Here is a 17538-nt window from a genome sequence, read left to right on the forward strand (position 1 = left end):
CAATGTAAAAAATCTAAATCTAAGTGGAGAATGTTTCCACGAAAGACATCTCTGAGCCACTGGAAAATGTTGTGTTTCATCAGAAAGTGAAAGTCAACTCCTGATAATAGTATACCTGGCCAATAAGACATCCCGTCATGGATAAAGAACAGACCTTTTTCCCCCCAAGTTTTTCAACCCAAGTGATTCTAGGTTTCTTATGTGAACTTAGGGAGAGGGAATGTTTCCACAGAGATTGACACTGTTGATTACACTGATGATTAGGTGTTCTGAGTCCGTTTTAATTTACCCTAAAAAGGGTAGGTGACATTTTATTTTCTTGCCAGGTTCTGACAAAGCTTCATATTCACTATACTTATTTTGCATCTTACATGACACATGAAGTCAAGAAGAGGATTGGAGAATCATTTTTTTTAGAAAAAAAAAAAGCATTTCTCAAAGAAATTTTGAAAAGCCTGACAATCCCTTTTATACCAGTTAAGATACTCACAGTAGATTCCTAATCTCACCATGGTGAAAAACAGTTGTCAGTTATGGAAGCAAGAGTCTAGAACTGCAATAGCCACACACGCACAGCTTGCTTCTTTTCAATTCATTCAAAAATAATTTGTATTCATCTGCAAAAAGTGTATACTAATTCATGGAATATTTTGTTATATTGGAGTTGTCGGTCTTTCTATTGTTTTTGTTGCCAAACCATCACTACATCTCCTTTCCTGTATCTTTATCTATTTTCTTTCTGTAATCACAGTACACAAAGTGTTTACAGAAAGTGTTTACGGTGTACAGAAAGTGTTTTACTTTCTGTAAAAACAGTACCTAAAGATATGTAGAAAAAGAAAGCATTTTATTTCTGAATTGCACTTTTGATATGAACAAACCCTGTTATACTCCTCATAAAATGCAGGAGACATACCTTCCTGGCTTAGCGGCGGTGTTCTCGTAATGTATGTTCAGGATCCTCCTTAGAGTGACATCTTCTCCACTAGAAACTGACATAAAGAGATAGAAAATAATGTATTGTTTTCATTATTATGTACCTGATTTAAGTTTTATGTACAAAAAGTGTTTAGTATAATGGTCTAGTAATAAATAAAATGTTAGTGTGTCTTTGTCTTTTAATAGGGAAGAGGTAGATGGAGAGATGGAGATGTGGTACAACACTGCTTCACAATCTTCATGAATTTCTGTAGAGCTTAAGGAAACCATCTAAGCTACAGTATTTAACAATAAAGATCAATAGCACAGAGTCTCTATGATACACTGCATAGCTTCATACAGAAAGTGTTTTAAAGCTTTTTAAGCTTTTTAACCAATTTTATAAAATTCTATGTGCATGCGTACTAAATTTTCTCCACTTTCTTGGTGTTTTAAAAGACTCTGGTAAATAGCATCACTGTCCAAAGAAAATAAAAATGCTGGAGAAAACAAAAAATATCTAGTGGTTATACTTACTGAAATAAAAATGCTTCATACTCTGAACATATGGGTCCTTAATGAATGAAAGTTTAAAAAAACTCATTCTTTTGAAGTTTCAATACAGCACATTTTGAAAACTGTTAGTTTTGTCTACATATTTGGGTTTGCTTACATATCAAATTTTCCCCACATTAATTAAAATTGGGTGTCTTTTGGACTATTATTGCATATTCTTCTAGGATTTATTTAAAATGCCAAAATAATTTTACGTACAGAGTAATGGCATTATTTAAAACAATGGGGAAAATACAACTTTGAATTTGTGAAGTTGGTTTTATCATTTCATTACACTGAAAGAGAAACAATAACTGATTATGTTAACAGTACTGTCATGAGGATTTTTTAATTTGTTTTAATCAATGAATAAGAATACTTTGTACTTGGTTATTATTAATACAGAAATGACTGTAATTTTGCTTGTTTCTTAATAGGATATGTTTTTCATCTTCTCCCTAACAATCTTTTTAGTCTTCTTACTTAGTAATTGTTTTTCACCCTAAAATGCAATTGTTAAAGATAAAATTAGTATTTTCTAATCTAAAAAACTTAAATTAAAAAATTACTGGAGGGGAATTAATTCCATCCAATTGAAAAAAATTATGTCTTTATTACAGATAACCACTGGAGAAGAAAATAGGGACACAGCATTAATAACAGGGAACTTAAAATAGCTTAAAAGCTTTCAGAGAATTTTTGAATTTATGAACAACAATATGATAAATGTTATATTAATGTTATAAAGGATGTGTTATACAGGTGCACATGTGGACTCATTTTGTTTTAACACAGTACTGTAGTACAAAATGGATTGTTGCAAGAAAAAAATAATGTCATCAGAGGCCAAAAACATGACCAGTATTTCTGCAGGAAGAATTTTTCCATATCCAAACCATGGTGGGACAGGTCCAGGGTTTGTTGCGGCAGCACCCAATGCTCAGGCCCACCAGGAGCTGAATTAATTCCTGGAGGACCTTGAGTTTGAGGCTGCAGTGCGGCAGGCAGAACTGGCCATTAAGCGAATCATCTTTCCCAGGCCCCATCTACCAGGGCTCCAGCAGAAGCTACTTGTCAAGGACCCTCATGGGGTTCTGGAGGGTTACAATGGACTCATCCATCATTCTCTGAGTTGTGAGCCCATTGCTGTTGCTTCTTTGTTGTTCAGAGGCTGGGGTTCCAGGGGAGCAGAGACAGAGAAGACTGATAACTGAGGCCTCTTGCTAGCCGCTTTGGATAAGAAAATAATTCTGAAGACTTAACAATATTAATATATGCATTTTGCCTTTTTTGCCAGTAAATAAAAGATCACTGTTGTCCTCAAATCCAAGAATGAAGATCCCCTATGGGCAACTTAATCCCAAGTGGATCGAGTGGTTGCAGAAGCTGTGCTGTCCCTGCTGTTTTGGCCATGGCGCATACCTTGTCCTCAACTGGGGTTACCTCTCAGAGGCAGAGGGCAACTGGTAGACCGAAAACTAGAATGCAACATTGTACTCCTCACAAAGGTAGTATACCTGTCCAGTAAGACATTTAACTCTAGTGCCATTGACAGAGTGATGTCCAGGGGCAAGCAGCTTGTGCTAGAGAAAGTGTCAAAAGTTGGGCAGTGGATTAACCCCATCAGGCAACCCACCAAAGGTTGGCTCATTCCAGCTCTTCATTGAAGGCTACAAAGATTCAGACTATTGGTTGTGGCATTTTGAAGCAGAACCGCTCCCTGAGAACATTAACCAGCAACTACTGCTGCAGTTCCAGCCGCTGGTGGTGCTGGATCACATCACATGCAACAGTGACAGAGGCAATGACAACTGGTAAATGTGACTGTCCAAAGGATAGCTCTAGCTCTCAGCACACAGACTGGATGATGGTGAAGGAGACTGTTATCAAGGTGTCTGCCATAGACAATGAGCTGGCCTTCCCACAAAAGCAGCCTGACTCCTGGAGGGAATATTCTTTGCATTGGGCCTGGTTGCCCTGGACAAAAGTCTCATTCTCTTAGGAGTTCAAAGATCTGATCCTTCCAAAGATATCCAACCCAACTTCAAGGAGTTGGAAGAGGACCTATGCGAACTCTTCAGGAAAGCTCCTGGGTTGAGTCTGGTGGCTCATGCCTGTAATCCCAGCACTTTGAGAGGCAGATCACTTGAGGTCAGGAGTTGGAGACCAGCCTGGGCAAATGGAGAAACCCTGTCTCTACAAAAAAAATAAATAAAAGTAAAAATTATCCTGGTATCATGGTGCGTGCCTGTAATCCCAGCTACCTGGGAGGCTGAGGAGGAATGATTGCTTGAGCCCAGGAAGTGGAGGTTGCAGTGAGCCAAGATCAGGCAACTGCACTCTAGCCTGGGCAACAGAGCGAGACCTTGTCTCAAAAAAAAAAAAAAAAAATTGGTTTTGACAAGGACCAGTTTGATAAGCAGATTACTATCATGCTGGGTCAGATCCTAAATATGACTCAGGCCTTGAAAGACAAGAGTCCCCTGCACCTTGTCCAGATGCCACCTGTGGTTGTTGAGATGAGATGGCCCATTCCCACCAGCGGTTTTCTAGCAAATCCTACACACAGAGATTTCAGAGCTTCAAAAGTCAGAGGCAGGCAAAGGAAGCACTGTCTGAGACTTGTGGGAGGAAGCCTGGAGAGTGGAGTGCTACGCTAATTACCTCGGTGATGAAATAATCTGTACACCAAATCTCCATGACAGGCAATTTCCAGAGAAGCCAGTGGAGAGCAGCACCTTTAAGATCCCTCCCATTCTGCTTGCCACCACCCTTGGGTCTTTCCTACCCACAAGGAGAAGCACAGTCAGGAACAGTGAGTGCTCCTTGGCCCTTCTTAGTGCCAGGGATGCCTGGTACTGGTACAAAAACTGACACGTAGACAAATGCAACAGGTTAGAGAAACCAAACAAACAAACAAAAAAGACTGCATATACACAACCATCTTATCTTCAACAAAGTCAACAAAAACATGCAATGGGGAAACAACTCGCTATTCAGTAGATGGTGCTGGCATAACTGGCTAGTCATATGTAGAAGATTGAAACTGCACACCTTCCTTACATCATATACAAAAATCAACTCAAGCTAAATTAAAGAGTTAAATTTAAAATCTAAGAGGATAAAAACCCTTGAAGAAAACCTAGGAAATACCATTCTGGACACAAGTCTTGACAAATATTTCATGACAAAGATGCCAGATGCAATTGCAACAAAAACAAGTGGGATCTAATTAAACTAAAGGGTTTCTCCACAGCAAAATCAACTACCAACAGAGTAAAGAGACAGCCTATAGAATGGGAGAAAATATTTGCAAACTGCCCATCTAACAAAGGCCTAATATTCGGAATCTATAAGAAATTTAAACAAATTAACAACAAAAAAATTCCTATTAAGTAGTGGGCAAAAGACAAGAACAGACACTTCTCAAAAGACATACAGACTAGTCTGTTTTCTTCCAGTCAGTCCCAACTGCTTGTCTGCACACCCAAAGTTATTTTCTATACATAGTATCAATCATTTTTTATTTCTGTATTTTTTCATACACCAACAACTTATGAAAAACTGCTCAACACCACTAATTTTTAGAGAAATGGAAATCAAAACCACAGTGAGATACCATCTCACACCATTCAGAATGAATGTTATTAAAATGTCAAAAGTAACATATACTGGAGGATTGCTGAGAAAAAGAATGTTTATATACTGCCAGTGGAAATGGAAATTAGTTCAGCAACTGTGGAAAGCAGTTTGGTGATTTTTCAAAGAACTTAAAACCCAGGAATCTCATAATTGGGTACCATTCAACCCAGGAATCTCATAATTGGGCATATACACAGAAACATATATATTGCTTTGCTATGATCACATGCACATGTATTTTAATCACAGCACTATTCACAATAGCAAAGACATGGAATCAACCTAAATGCCCATCAATGGTAGACTAGATAAAGAAAATATGGTGCATATAAGACTATGGAATACTACACAGCCATAAAAAAGGAAGTGACCGTGACCTTTACAGCAACATGGATGGAGCCACAGGCCATTATCCTAAGTGAACTAACACAAGAGCAAAAAACCAAATACAGCAGAAGCCAACCATAGACACTGGGGCCTACTTGAGAGTGAAGGATGGAAGGAGACTGAAGGTTGAAAAGTTACCTATTGGGTACTACGCTAATTACCTCGGTGATGAAATAATCTGTACACCAAATCTCCATGACAGGCAATTTACCTGTATAACAAACCTGCACGTGTACCCCTGAAACTGACATAAAGGTTAAAAAATGTTAGAAATTACACTCTGCTCATTTCCAGGCTCAGACCTTAAGAAACTTGAGAATCTTTAATAATCATGCACATACAGGCTTATTTTCCCTCTTGTTCTTATGTTAAATTTCAATTGCAGAGCTACATGGATATGTTCACTTTATGAAAATTTTATCTGTACACTTTAGCTTTGCTCAATTTCCTGTATATGCATGATAAACAGCAAAATTTCAATTAGAATTAAACAGTTGAATAAAGTTTGACAATTATGTGAAAAATTCAGAAAAGTAATAATCTAGCTCATATATGTTCTCTATATAATATAGCATAGTACATTATCTATATATCATAGTATCAATCATTTTTCCCCCAATTATGTAAAAAATTCAGAAAAATAAAGTAATATAGCACACACACACACACATATATAATGTCCACAGATCTGCAGTTTATCTGGGGCATCTCTGCCTCAGGCTTATCAGGTAGTTGGGTTGAGCTGCAGGCTGAGTTAGATTCAGGTTTTTTCAATGCATCTTCATTTTCCTTGGACTAGCAGTTACCCAAGTCATGCTATTCTCCTCACAGGTGGCAGATATCCAAGAAGTCAGGACAAACTACACAGACACATGTGCAGACTCTGTTCATATAATATCTGCTACTATTTATTATATTGTCCAACTGAAGCTCAAAGTTAATGGGGATAGGGATATAGACTTAACCCACTTTATTACAGGTCACTGGAAGATGACTTAGAGAAGGCAAGAAGAATCAGAATGATGATCAATGTACCACAGTGCTGTATGGTATAATATAGTAATAGGAGATGGGTTTAAATGAGTCATGATTGTCAATGATGTAGCAATGTGTGGAGAATTGGAAATATATAGATTTTTGTTAAAACTTACTCCTGTGGGCTGGGTGTGGTGGCTCATGCCCATAATTGCAGCACTTTGGGAGGCTGAGATGAGAGCATCACTTGAGTCCAGGAGTTCCAGATCAGCTTGGTCAACATAGTGGGACCCCGTCTCTAAAAAAAAAAATAAGAAAAGGAAAAAGAAAAAAAAACTTACCCCTGTGAACTGTATTTAAAACATTGCACCACCTATTCCTGAGACATGAAGTGCCTTTCAAGGCTTATATAATATTCTTTGTGATACTCAGTGTCTGTTTTCACTTATTACACCAGTAAACCCAGAAGGGTCATGTTTGCTAAGTGGTGACTCAGTACCATACCCTGTCCTTAAACATATCTTATATCAAAGCAACAAATTTGCTCAACATGGTGTAGCAATTGGTTGTAATAGGAATAGATGAGACAAAAGAGTGTTTTGAATGGTTCAATTTTGTTTTGCTGGGGGGGTGGGAAGAATAGAAATAAAATATTTGGTTTTGGAGATACTGAGTTGGCAAGTGCTGTGTGACAAAATGAAAGAAGACATTATATTTAATATTAGAAAAAAGATCAAATAATCAGGAGAGGTATGCAAAAAACAATGAGTTGAAGCATAGATAGAAATATTTATCTCTCCCAAGACTGTTTTCCTAATTTCAAAGTAAAAATCAACATATTGTTTTTACTCCAGCCAAATAGACACTACACAAAGGACAAAAACTCACCATAGAGAATTAAAATGAAAGCATTGGAAATATCCTTTCCTTTCCCACTTTGTCTAGTGATAGTGAGGAAGTGTAGGAATAATCTAATGGAGATTAAGGGTGTCAGGTTTTATCACTCCAGAAAGAGTACAGGACACACTTATGGCAAAGAAAGCAAGTATGTAATCCCATCGGCCTACAGGTCGTTGAGAAAATTATTTGCATTGATTAGTTCAGGGATACAGAGCAATTCTGCCATATTTCTATGCAATAATTTCTAGCCTACAAAAGAGCAAAATAGAGAACTTAAGTATAGGGCTCATTTTATTAGATAGTTGTAAAGAGAGGGCAAATGGACCTTCCTTTTTATGAAGTCAAATGAATGTTGTTATGACATTGTTGAAAGTGAGATAGCATCCCTCTACACCTTATTTGATATACTAATTCTTCCAAATTATGTTAGCAAATTCCAATAAAAATCTTATAATTCAAATATGTGATTTCTGCACATATTAAAATTATTACACTATAATAAAGTTACACCAACTCTTTTATAACTTAAGACATTCTGATTTTATTTAATATATTAGATAATTTGTTGATTAAAGAAAAAGTCTACTTAAATTTGGAGAAATTAGAAAATCCTCTCTCACCGTAAGAACTTTTTCCACCTAAATAGGAAATGATAAGAAAATGGGTGATTTTTAGAGTCCAGAAAATAAGATAATATTTTTCAAAGAGAAAATATACTCAAAATTTTGTAAACATTCTTATTTACAGCAAAGAAAAATACGCAAAATTGTTAACAATGGATAAACTAGGATTTCCACACACACACACACGCACAGGCACACACACATACACACAGGGATAATCAATACTGCCAAATGAAGTTAAGAGGTCAGGTAGATTTAGGACTAAAAATAATTCATGAAATCTGGTAATTACTAAATAATAAACGATCACTGAAAGAAAATGTGTATTAGAACAGTGTTTCTAGAAATTAGATTATGGCAGTTTGATGAGACGATGGGAGGTGAATAAATGAAGGTTATGATGTCAACTTTCAATATTATTGGTTCTTTCTGTCTAGAATATGCTTCTCCTATTGTTCTTCCTAGGAAAGTTTTACTCATATCAAAACTCAGAGGAAAATGGAGTGAAGAATATGTGTCCCTGGTATATGTATACATGTGTATGTGTGTGTTTGTATATATGTGTATGTGTGTGTATATATACACATGTATATATGTATATGTATACACATATGTATATTTCACTTGTATGTAACCATATATATCTAGATTAAGCTAGACATAAGCTCATACTGATGTCTCAATCTGCAATACATTACCTCATAGATCATTCTACCCTTCTTCTCCCTCTTATCTGTAACCTTCCACTCAAATAGTGAGAGACATACACCCTGCGATCTATAATCAATTTACTCAATTGTTCATATTCTATATATATCTATAGCTGTAACAGACTTATAACATTTAAATCTTTGGTAAGCTACTTTATCAAGTATATTACACTGTCTATGTACAGTTTCTTTTGTTTCTGGCCTTTTAGACTCCTCTCATTTATAAAGTCACTGAAGTCAGCACCTTTTCCCTCTACCTCCTTCAGTGAGGTTGTTTCACAAATTTGTAATATAGTTAGATCATTTTGTCAGTCAACATTCCAGCCTGGGATTACACTAAGCTCCTGCGTGTATTTTTAAATTCCATACTTTAAGTTTCACTGCTTTTAATGAAAGTCCTCTAGGTTCTAAAAAGTCCATCTTTGCTGACCAGTATTGTCTCAATAAAATAGATTATATTGTGTACTGTGAGAGAGAATTACCTGGGTTGAAGATATGGTTGAAGATTTGAAGTTAGTTCTCAAAGTTTAGAATAGCTGCTACGTGAATAAGGAAAGGGGGCTGAGAAAGAAAGGCCAAACAAAGAAAAATTGCTGAGTTGCTTCAGTGCTTAAGCAAAGCTGCTATCGTAAATGTATAATAGATATAATTAAAGAGAACATAAGGTTTTTCCAGCAGCACTTCTCAGCCCAGGGAAAAGTGAGATGATTAGACTGGTCAACATTTTGGCACTGCCAAGGAGAGGTCATCAGCAGAAGGTAAAGGGACTGAATAGATGGAAAGTAGTAGGGAGAAAGTCACTGAGGTGATTAACCATGAGATTGGTCCAGGATGGCCTGGGAGGGAAATAAAGTCAGTTAGGTTCTATATTCTTTTTTTTTTTTTTTTTTACTGTCTGCAGCAATGCTATACATTTTGTTTATATAAATATATTTATATATAGTTCTTTGGTGGAGAAAAAATAATGCTTTATTCTAATATATGATAGAGTCACAGTAAATGTTACAGAACTTTGTATCTTTCAAAATGAAGTTAAGGGTATGCATCTGTCTGTCTGTATGTTTTATGTACTTATTCCCCATCTCAATCCAAAAAGACTTCAGAGTGACTCCAGAGTCTTTAAAAATGTTCTAGGTATTTTCTTCCTTGCAAGCAATTCAGAACATAGAACTTAAATAAGCTGTTCAAATAAACATCAGTGGTAGTAATGGAAAGTATATCCATTCTGAGGGGATGAGAAAGAGTTTCAGTGGCAATGAACAATAGACTTAAATTATCAGCATGAATAGTATGACATTATCATTCTCATTAAGAGATTCTGAAAGACCTGGCAGTATTCTAAATTCTTAATCAGATAATGTACATTCAAAATTCAATTACATAGTATAAAAAATAAATAAAACGCTTTTGCCTGCCGCCATGTAAGATACGGCTTTTGTCTTCCACCCTGATTGTGAGGCCTCCCTAGCCCCGTGGAACTGATAATGGCCTCCAGCTGCATCTGTGTTGCTGCTAAAAACACGATTTCATTCTTTTTTATGGCTCTATACTATTCTATGGTATATATGCACCAACTTTTTTGTAAATTACTGATTCGATTTCACAACTCGTTATGAAATGAGTCTGTTCAGGATTTGACTTCTTCCTGATTCAATCTTGGGAGGCATGAGGGAATCAGCCCAGGTGTCCATCAATTATGTGTTGGATCAAGACAATGTAGATAGGTTCTATATTCTAACAGATTAAGAAGAGTTCAGTGATTAGAGGTCAGGGATGACTGTAACAGCAGGTTTGGCTAAGTGGAAGAGCTGAGATTACAGGAAACTGGCTGGTTAAGGGGTAATTTCAGACTTCAGGAATATGATTTATCAATATAGAGTTTCAACCCACTGAATTTAACGAGAAGGAAAAAGCATATGTTTGCATAATAAGGAGACTAATAGAACATCTCAGTCTTCATAACAATTGAATTTGGGAAACATAAACTTGATTTATCGCTCATTTAGTTTTGATTGTAACTACATTGTTAAGCCTAAAAGCTGTAAATCAACTTCTTGAATAGATTTGTTAGTGGCCGCAATTAATTAAAGCTAATTCAAATATACTTTATAAAATAATCAGAGGTTAAAACATATATTTAAATTTAGTAATTAATTGATGCATGGCTAGTGTTCCTATATAAATCTTTCTGGGTTTTAACTTCAGACAGATATATAAATATGTCAGTTATTTGCACACTGACTGTTCCAAATCTTAAGTCCTGAAAAGTATTAACCTTTGATTCGCCTTGATTTCTGCTAAAGAATGTAAAGAACTTTAGAAAGAAAACACATCACACTGATCAAAAGTTAATAAATTAACTAAACCTTTTCTAACCTTAAAGTAACTGAATTATTACTGATTAAAGATAGGAATCATGATAAAAAAATAAATGAATGCTTTCTGCAATCCAAAACTGAAAAATTAACAAAGTTATTTGAAAGAAACCTCTTCTAAAAAAACTTTTATTTCCAATCAAATAGCTCAGTAAGCTTCTCAAAACATATGTATCATCTCTATCTGTGATTTTGGTTGCATTTATGCCTTTGTCTGCATGAAATTCTATGTACTTACATTAAGTTAAGCTTCTTGAATTTGTCTCTTTACTACCGTTTTTGGCTGAAAATAATACACAGACTTCATTTATTCTTGGATGATTATAATAATGCTAAGCAGATAGCAATTAAAAATGAAAGGAAACATGCTCAATTATTATTACTAATGCACTGAATTTACATTACATTCCAAATAATATTTTTACAAGATTTGCTTGACCTCTAAGGTTTTATGCTTTCTAGTTATTACCTTTAAGATAACCAAGAATATCTGAAATTTTGACAGTGCTCTATGGTACAATATGAAACTCCTGGCAATACTGCCTACATATAGTTCCGTAGAGTCAGAGCTTTTCCATATGGAAGATGGTTTCATAAAACCTCCCAAGACTAAATATGCACTTTGTCTCGTATTTTCAGATTCTAGATTAATTTGCACAATTAGTAATCATACTGACTGAAAGGATTATAATTTACCATAAAGAGTTCACCAACTGAAACACATTAATTCTTTTATAGGTAAGCACATCACAATGTTAACAACATTGGTGACTAAATGATTGATGGTGCTAGCATTAGTTGGAACGATTTTATTTATACTATTTTCACATTTTAAACAAGCCTAGATGCTCCTTCACTACAGTGTGTAACTGTTAGCTCAAGACATTTGGTTTAAGGCCAACGTTTTCACAGACAAAAAATGTTAAAATAGAACATGAAATGACTACAATGAGTAGCACAAAGAGACAAATCAGAGGGTTGTACAATGATGTCATATCTAGAGTGAAATTATTTCTTGGTGTTTTACTTAAACTGTAGAAGTGGTGTTATTAGTTAAGAATTCTGCAAGAACTTTTGCCTAATTTTAAAAGCAGAGTATTATCTTATAAGAAATGTGTAGCTTAAAAGACTGCTAACTAAAGCACATTTGTATAGCCAATACCATGAAAGATTTGTGAGAACTGTGTTTCCATTTTTAAGGAATCACTCCTGAAAATAGGTTTCAAGTTTGCAGCCATCAAAAAGAAATGTGTTTGGGCATATATAAAGTGCTCTTTACAGATCTGTTATACTGGGGAACTTTGAAAGTTATTTGAATAGCTGAAGAAAGCTGTCAAACAGATTATTTAAACTTTACAAGTTATAAATTCAGGAGAAATCAGTGGACATAGGGTACAACTCTAGGGGACCATTGATACTTTTTGAGTTTGCTGATTCAATTTGGTGGTTTAATATTGTGTGTTTAAGAAGTGTTGGTCCAGAAAATCAGGCCAATGATAAAATAAATTAACACTTAATGATTGCCTTTCAATGTGTGTTTAGAATGTATACAACTCTAAAATAGAAAAATTGCATCGTTTCCATCAGGAATTAAAACTTATTTCCTAGTAGCATCCACAACAGTAAATTCTCAATTTGCTGGAACCAAAATTTCCGGAAACCAAATTTTATTTCTTAGCATTCAGCATTAGGATAGTCATGCACATCAGAAGAAAATGGGATTAGTCCAAAAACTGTTTAGTGTTTAACTGTCTTCAAAAACATTTAGCCTTCTGATCAGATCTATATGTACATGCTTATATAATGAAAACAACTGCTCAGTAAACTCCCTTTTCCTCCCCAATAAACTAAGAAAATTAATACTAGGCACGCATCATAATAAAATGGACATGAGAAACAAAAAATAGAAAACCTCAAAGTTATACACCTACTGTGTGCAATGAAGTGTGCTAAGTATTTTTAGGCATTTTAGACTACACAGAATACAGATTTTTTCCTCAAGCAATCTAAGAGAGTAGATGGACAAGAAAAAATACATATATTAATAATTATAACTTAGGGTTGAAATTTTAAGTGCTATAAAAGGTAAAGGTAAACTAGTATCTAATTTCTGAGATGAAAAAAGTTATTTTTGTAGAGGGCTACAGGCGGTTTCCTACACCGAGTCTCATTTACTGTGGCCTTCGAATAAGTATTACGTTGCTACATGGGGAGCAGAAGAAAATATACTACAGAGAGTGAATAGTAAGAGCAAAGACATTTCTAAAATCAGAGCACTGTATGGAAATACATCACTCATGGTTAAATAAATACCTTGCTGAGCCAGTTGGATCAAGATTCAATATCCTTTCTCAATTTACAAGCTGTGTAATGCTGGATCAATTATTTACTCTGCTCATCTGCAGAAATTGATACAATAATAATAATAACACTTTTATTATGGTTTGTTTTCAGGACAATGAGAAGATGCATATAAAATTCCTGGTATATCTATTATTATTATTTTCAATATATATTTTGTATTGTGAAGTTTTTCAAAAAGTTACAATTTAATCTATGTTTCAGTATTATGTTGCTGTCCCATGAAATAGCTAATATTGATTTGTTAATCTCAATTTGTATACTGTTATCTAAAAAGTAAGTTAGAAAAATAACTTTGATGTTGTTACCAAGTGTTTTATATTTAGATTTCAACATGTATAAGTAATGATATCTAATACATATGGTGCCCTGTGTGCCAGACAATGTATTTTACATGTGTTGACTGAATGAATCTTTACAATAACCCTATCAGGGAGGTACCAATATATCCGCATTTTATAAATGAGAATAAGAAAGTGAGTTCATGCTTCTAGATCCACTAATGTGTATGATAAACAACCCTAAGAACAAGGAATATAGAATTTACCTTGCCTTATTACACAACTAGGAAATCCCTAGGAAGATACAGAATTAGTCGGTGTAATGTGGATTAGTTATTTGTACGATTTAAAAGAACATGATGCAAGCGATTTCATTTAATGAATTCTGCAGATATTTACTGTATACGTCGTGGACATAACACTACACTAGGCACTCTGGAGGGTGCAACAATTCAGTTTGTCTCAATCTGTTTAGGAAGCCGTCTATTTACATGCCTTTCTATACAAAATTGCCATAATAGAGCCATAGGTGTGGTGCTACCAGAGCAAATGTAAGAAAAATATACATTCTGCTCTGTTTGAATCATACAGAACAATATAAGGAAAAGAATGTATTTGAACTAGACCTTGAAGGATAACTGAGAACTTGTAAAGAACAGCCTAATCAGAGGGAATAGAATTAGCAGAAGTATAGACTATGAATCAAATGGTTACTACAGAAAGATGTAGGGTTAGATGTGGCTGTAACTATAATGAGGAAGATTGTGGAGGCTTTTGGAACCTTGCAAACCTGATACTTTCCTACAGGTAATCAAGATCTAAGAAAGGCCTCTCAATACCCATTACATAACTATGTATAAATTATCTTTATATTAGAGAGTGATGACTCTGGTGGCTTTATAAATGACAGGAGAAAAAGGAATTGTGAGAAACATTTCAGCCATTATTTCACAAATCAAGAAAAGAGATGATGAGTATCTGCTCTCGGAAAATGGCTTGAGAAAGAAGTTGATGTTACAGTGACATTTAGGGTGTGATGGGACATTGGAATCTGCAGTGATATCAAACATTTCAAAACCATGTAACTGGGAGGAAAGGGTCAAACAAGGAATATGGAAAGGGTGTCTGTTGGATGAAGTTGGGAGAGTATAATAACAGCAGGATAATATTTATTATAGTAAATAAGTATATATGTGTCTATAAAGTATACTCAAGCATTTTGATCAGTAAAATTTGGGAAAGAGGAATGCAAGGAATTGTAAATAAGCCAGATGGCCTTGAATAAAATAGGAATTATACTAAGATCGAGAAAGATTGAATAGCGTAGTTGTCATATAAAAGCCAGGTAAAAAGAGTGTCCAACAACGTTTTGATCAGTAATGAATCCCCCCAGAGGTCCCAACTGGCCCCTATTTTTGGGAAGATGAAACTTCTGTCTGCTCCATAAATTGTGAGATGACAAGGCCTAGTAAATCATAAACTGGTGTGAGACATTTAGTAACAAGGACTTGATAGAAACAGAGGTCAAAAAAAGGGCACTAGCTGAGGAGTTACAGGCCATAGACTTTGTTTTATATATACTAGGCTCCCAAGAGTATTTTTTGGCTCCTTTTCTGAGCAAAAAAAGGGCACTAGCTGAGGAGTTACAGGCCAGAGACTTTATTTTATATATACTAGGCTCCCAAGAGTATTTTTGAGTGTAGGTAAGGCTATTTCTGGTGATGGACTCCCTGGGAAAATAAGGACACTCAAAGTGGAATAAAATAAAAGCATTCTCTGCTTATTATTTCCAATTGTTTCTAAGAAGACGGCTGACTACATATGAGGAATCTAGAAAATAACCAGTCCAGAATTAATTAATCACGGATACTGTTAGTGACATACTAATGGCAGGTGTCTGGCATTGTTCTTTGTGTATTAGAGGTATCATCTCTTGTATTCATTACATAAACCTTAGAAGTAAGTATAGATTCATTTTCTACAGTGGGATTCTGGTCTACTAATGAAACAGTCATGTACTCATACTCATCACATACACAGCAAGTATTTTATTTTTCTTTTATCAATTGTGCATAACTTTTTAAAATTTTTATTTTCATAGGTTTTTGGGGAACAGGAGGTATTTGGTTACATGAATAATTTCTTTTGTGGTGATTTGTGAGATTTTGGTGCACCCACCACCCAAGGAGCATACACTGAACCCAATTTGTAGCCTTTTATCTCTCACCCCCTTCCCACCTCTTTCTCCCAGAGTCCCCAAAGTCCATTCTTATGCCTTTGCATCCTGATAGCTTAGCTCCCATTTATGAGTGAGAACATACGATGTTTGGTTTTCCATTCCTGAGTTACTTCACATAAAATAATAGTCTCCAATCCCATCTAAGTTGCTGTAATGCCATTATTTAATTCCTTGTTAGTGCTGAGTAGTATTCCATATTTATATATATGCCACAGTTTCTTTATCCACTTGTTGATTGATGGGCTTTTGGGCTGGTTCCATATTTTTACAATTGTGAATTGTGCTGTTATAAACATGCATGTGTAAGTACCATTTTCATATAATGACTTCTTTTCCTCTGCATAGATACCCAGTAGTGGGATTGCTGGATCAAATGGTAGTTCTACTTTTAGTTCTTTAAGGAATCTCTACACTGTTTTTCATACAGTTTGTACTAGTTTACGTTCCCAATAGCATTGTAGAAGTGTTCAAAAATGACCATACTACCAAAAGCAATCTACAAATTCAAGGCAATTCTCACCAAAATACCAGCGTCATTCTTCACAGAACTAGAAAACAAAATCCTAAAATTCATATGAAACCAAAAAAGAGCCAGCATAGCCAAAGCAAGAATAAGAAAAAAGAACAAATCCGGAGGCACCACAGCACACACCAATGGAACAGAATAGAGAACCCAGAAATAAACTCAAACACTTACAACCAACTTATCTGTGACAAAGCAAACAAAAACATAAAGTAGAGAAAGGACACCCTATTCAACAAATGGTGCTGGGATAATTAGCAAGCCATATGTAGGAGAATGAAACTGTATCCTCATCTCTCACCTTATAAAAAATCAGCTCAAGATGGATCATGGACTTAAATCTAAGACCTGAAACTATAAAAATTTTGGAAGGTAACGTCAGGAAGGTCTTTCTAGACATTGGCTTGGGCAAAGATTTCATGACCAAGAACCAAGAGCAAATGCAACAAAAACAACAAGAAGTAGGTGGGACTTAACTAAAAGAAAGAGCTTTTGCACGGCAAAAGGAATAGTCAGCAGAGTAAACAAGACAACCCACAGAGGGGGAGAAAATCTTCACAATCTATGCATTCCACAAAGGAATCTACAAGGAACTCAAACAAATTATCAAGAAAAAGACAAACAACCCGATCAAATAGTGGGCTAAGGATGTGAATAGACAATTTTCAAAAGAAGATATGCAAATGGCCAACAAACATATGAAAAAATGCTCAACATGACTAACGATCAGGGAAATGCAACTCAAAACTGCAATGTGATACCACCTTCCTCCTGCAAGAATGGCCAGAATCAAAAAATGAAAAGATATTAGATGTTGGTGTGGATGCAGTGAAAATGTAACACAGCAAGTATTTTATTGTATTTTATTTTATTCTAATTCAATTTTTATTTTTAGTTTTTGTGGATATGTAATAGGTACAAATATTTATGAGGTACATGAGATATTTTGGTATAGGCACGTAATGTGTAATAATCACATCATGGAAAACTGGATATCCATTCCATCAAGCATTTATCATTTGTGTTGCAAATCATCTAATTATGCTCTT

At 35.2% G+C, this 17538-nt stretch overlaps 1 pseudogene; it reads left to right on the forward strand.

Annotated features, from left to right (window-relative positions):
• Positions 1-2327: 2327 nt before the first annotated feature.
• On the forward strand, positions 2328-4153 carry LOC116463667 (phosphatidylinositol 4-kinase type 2-alpha-like; annotated as a pseudogene).
• Positions 4154-17538: the final 13385 nt, after the last annotated feature.

This window comes from Hylobates moloch, unplaced genomic scaffold (assembly GCF_009828535.3).
Source record: "Hylobates moloch isolate HMO894 unplaced genomic scaffold, HMol_V3 SCAFFOLD_48, whole genome shotgun sequence".
Taxonomy (NCBI): domain Eukaryota; kingdom Metazoa; phylum Chordata; class Mammalia; order Primates; family Hylobatidae; genus Hylobates; species Hylobates moloch.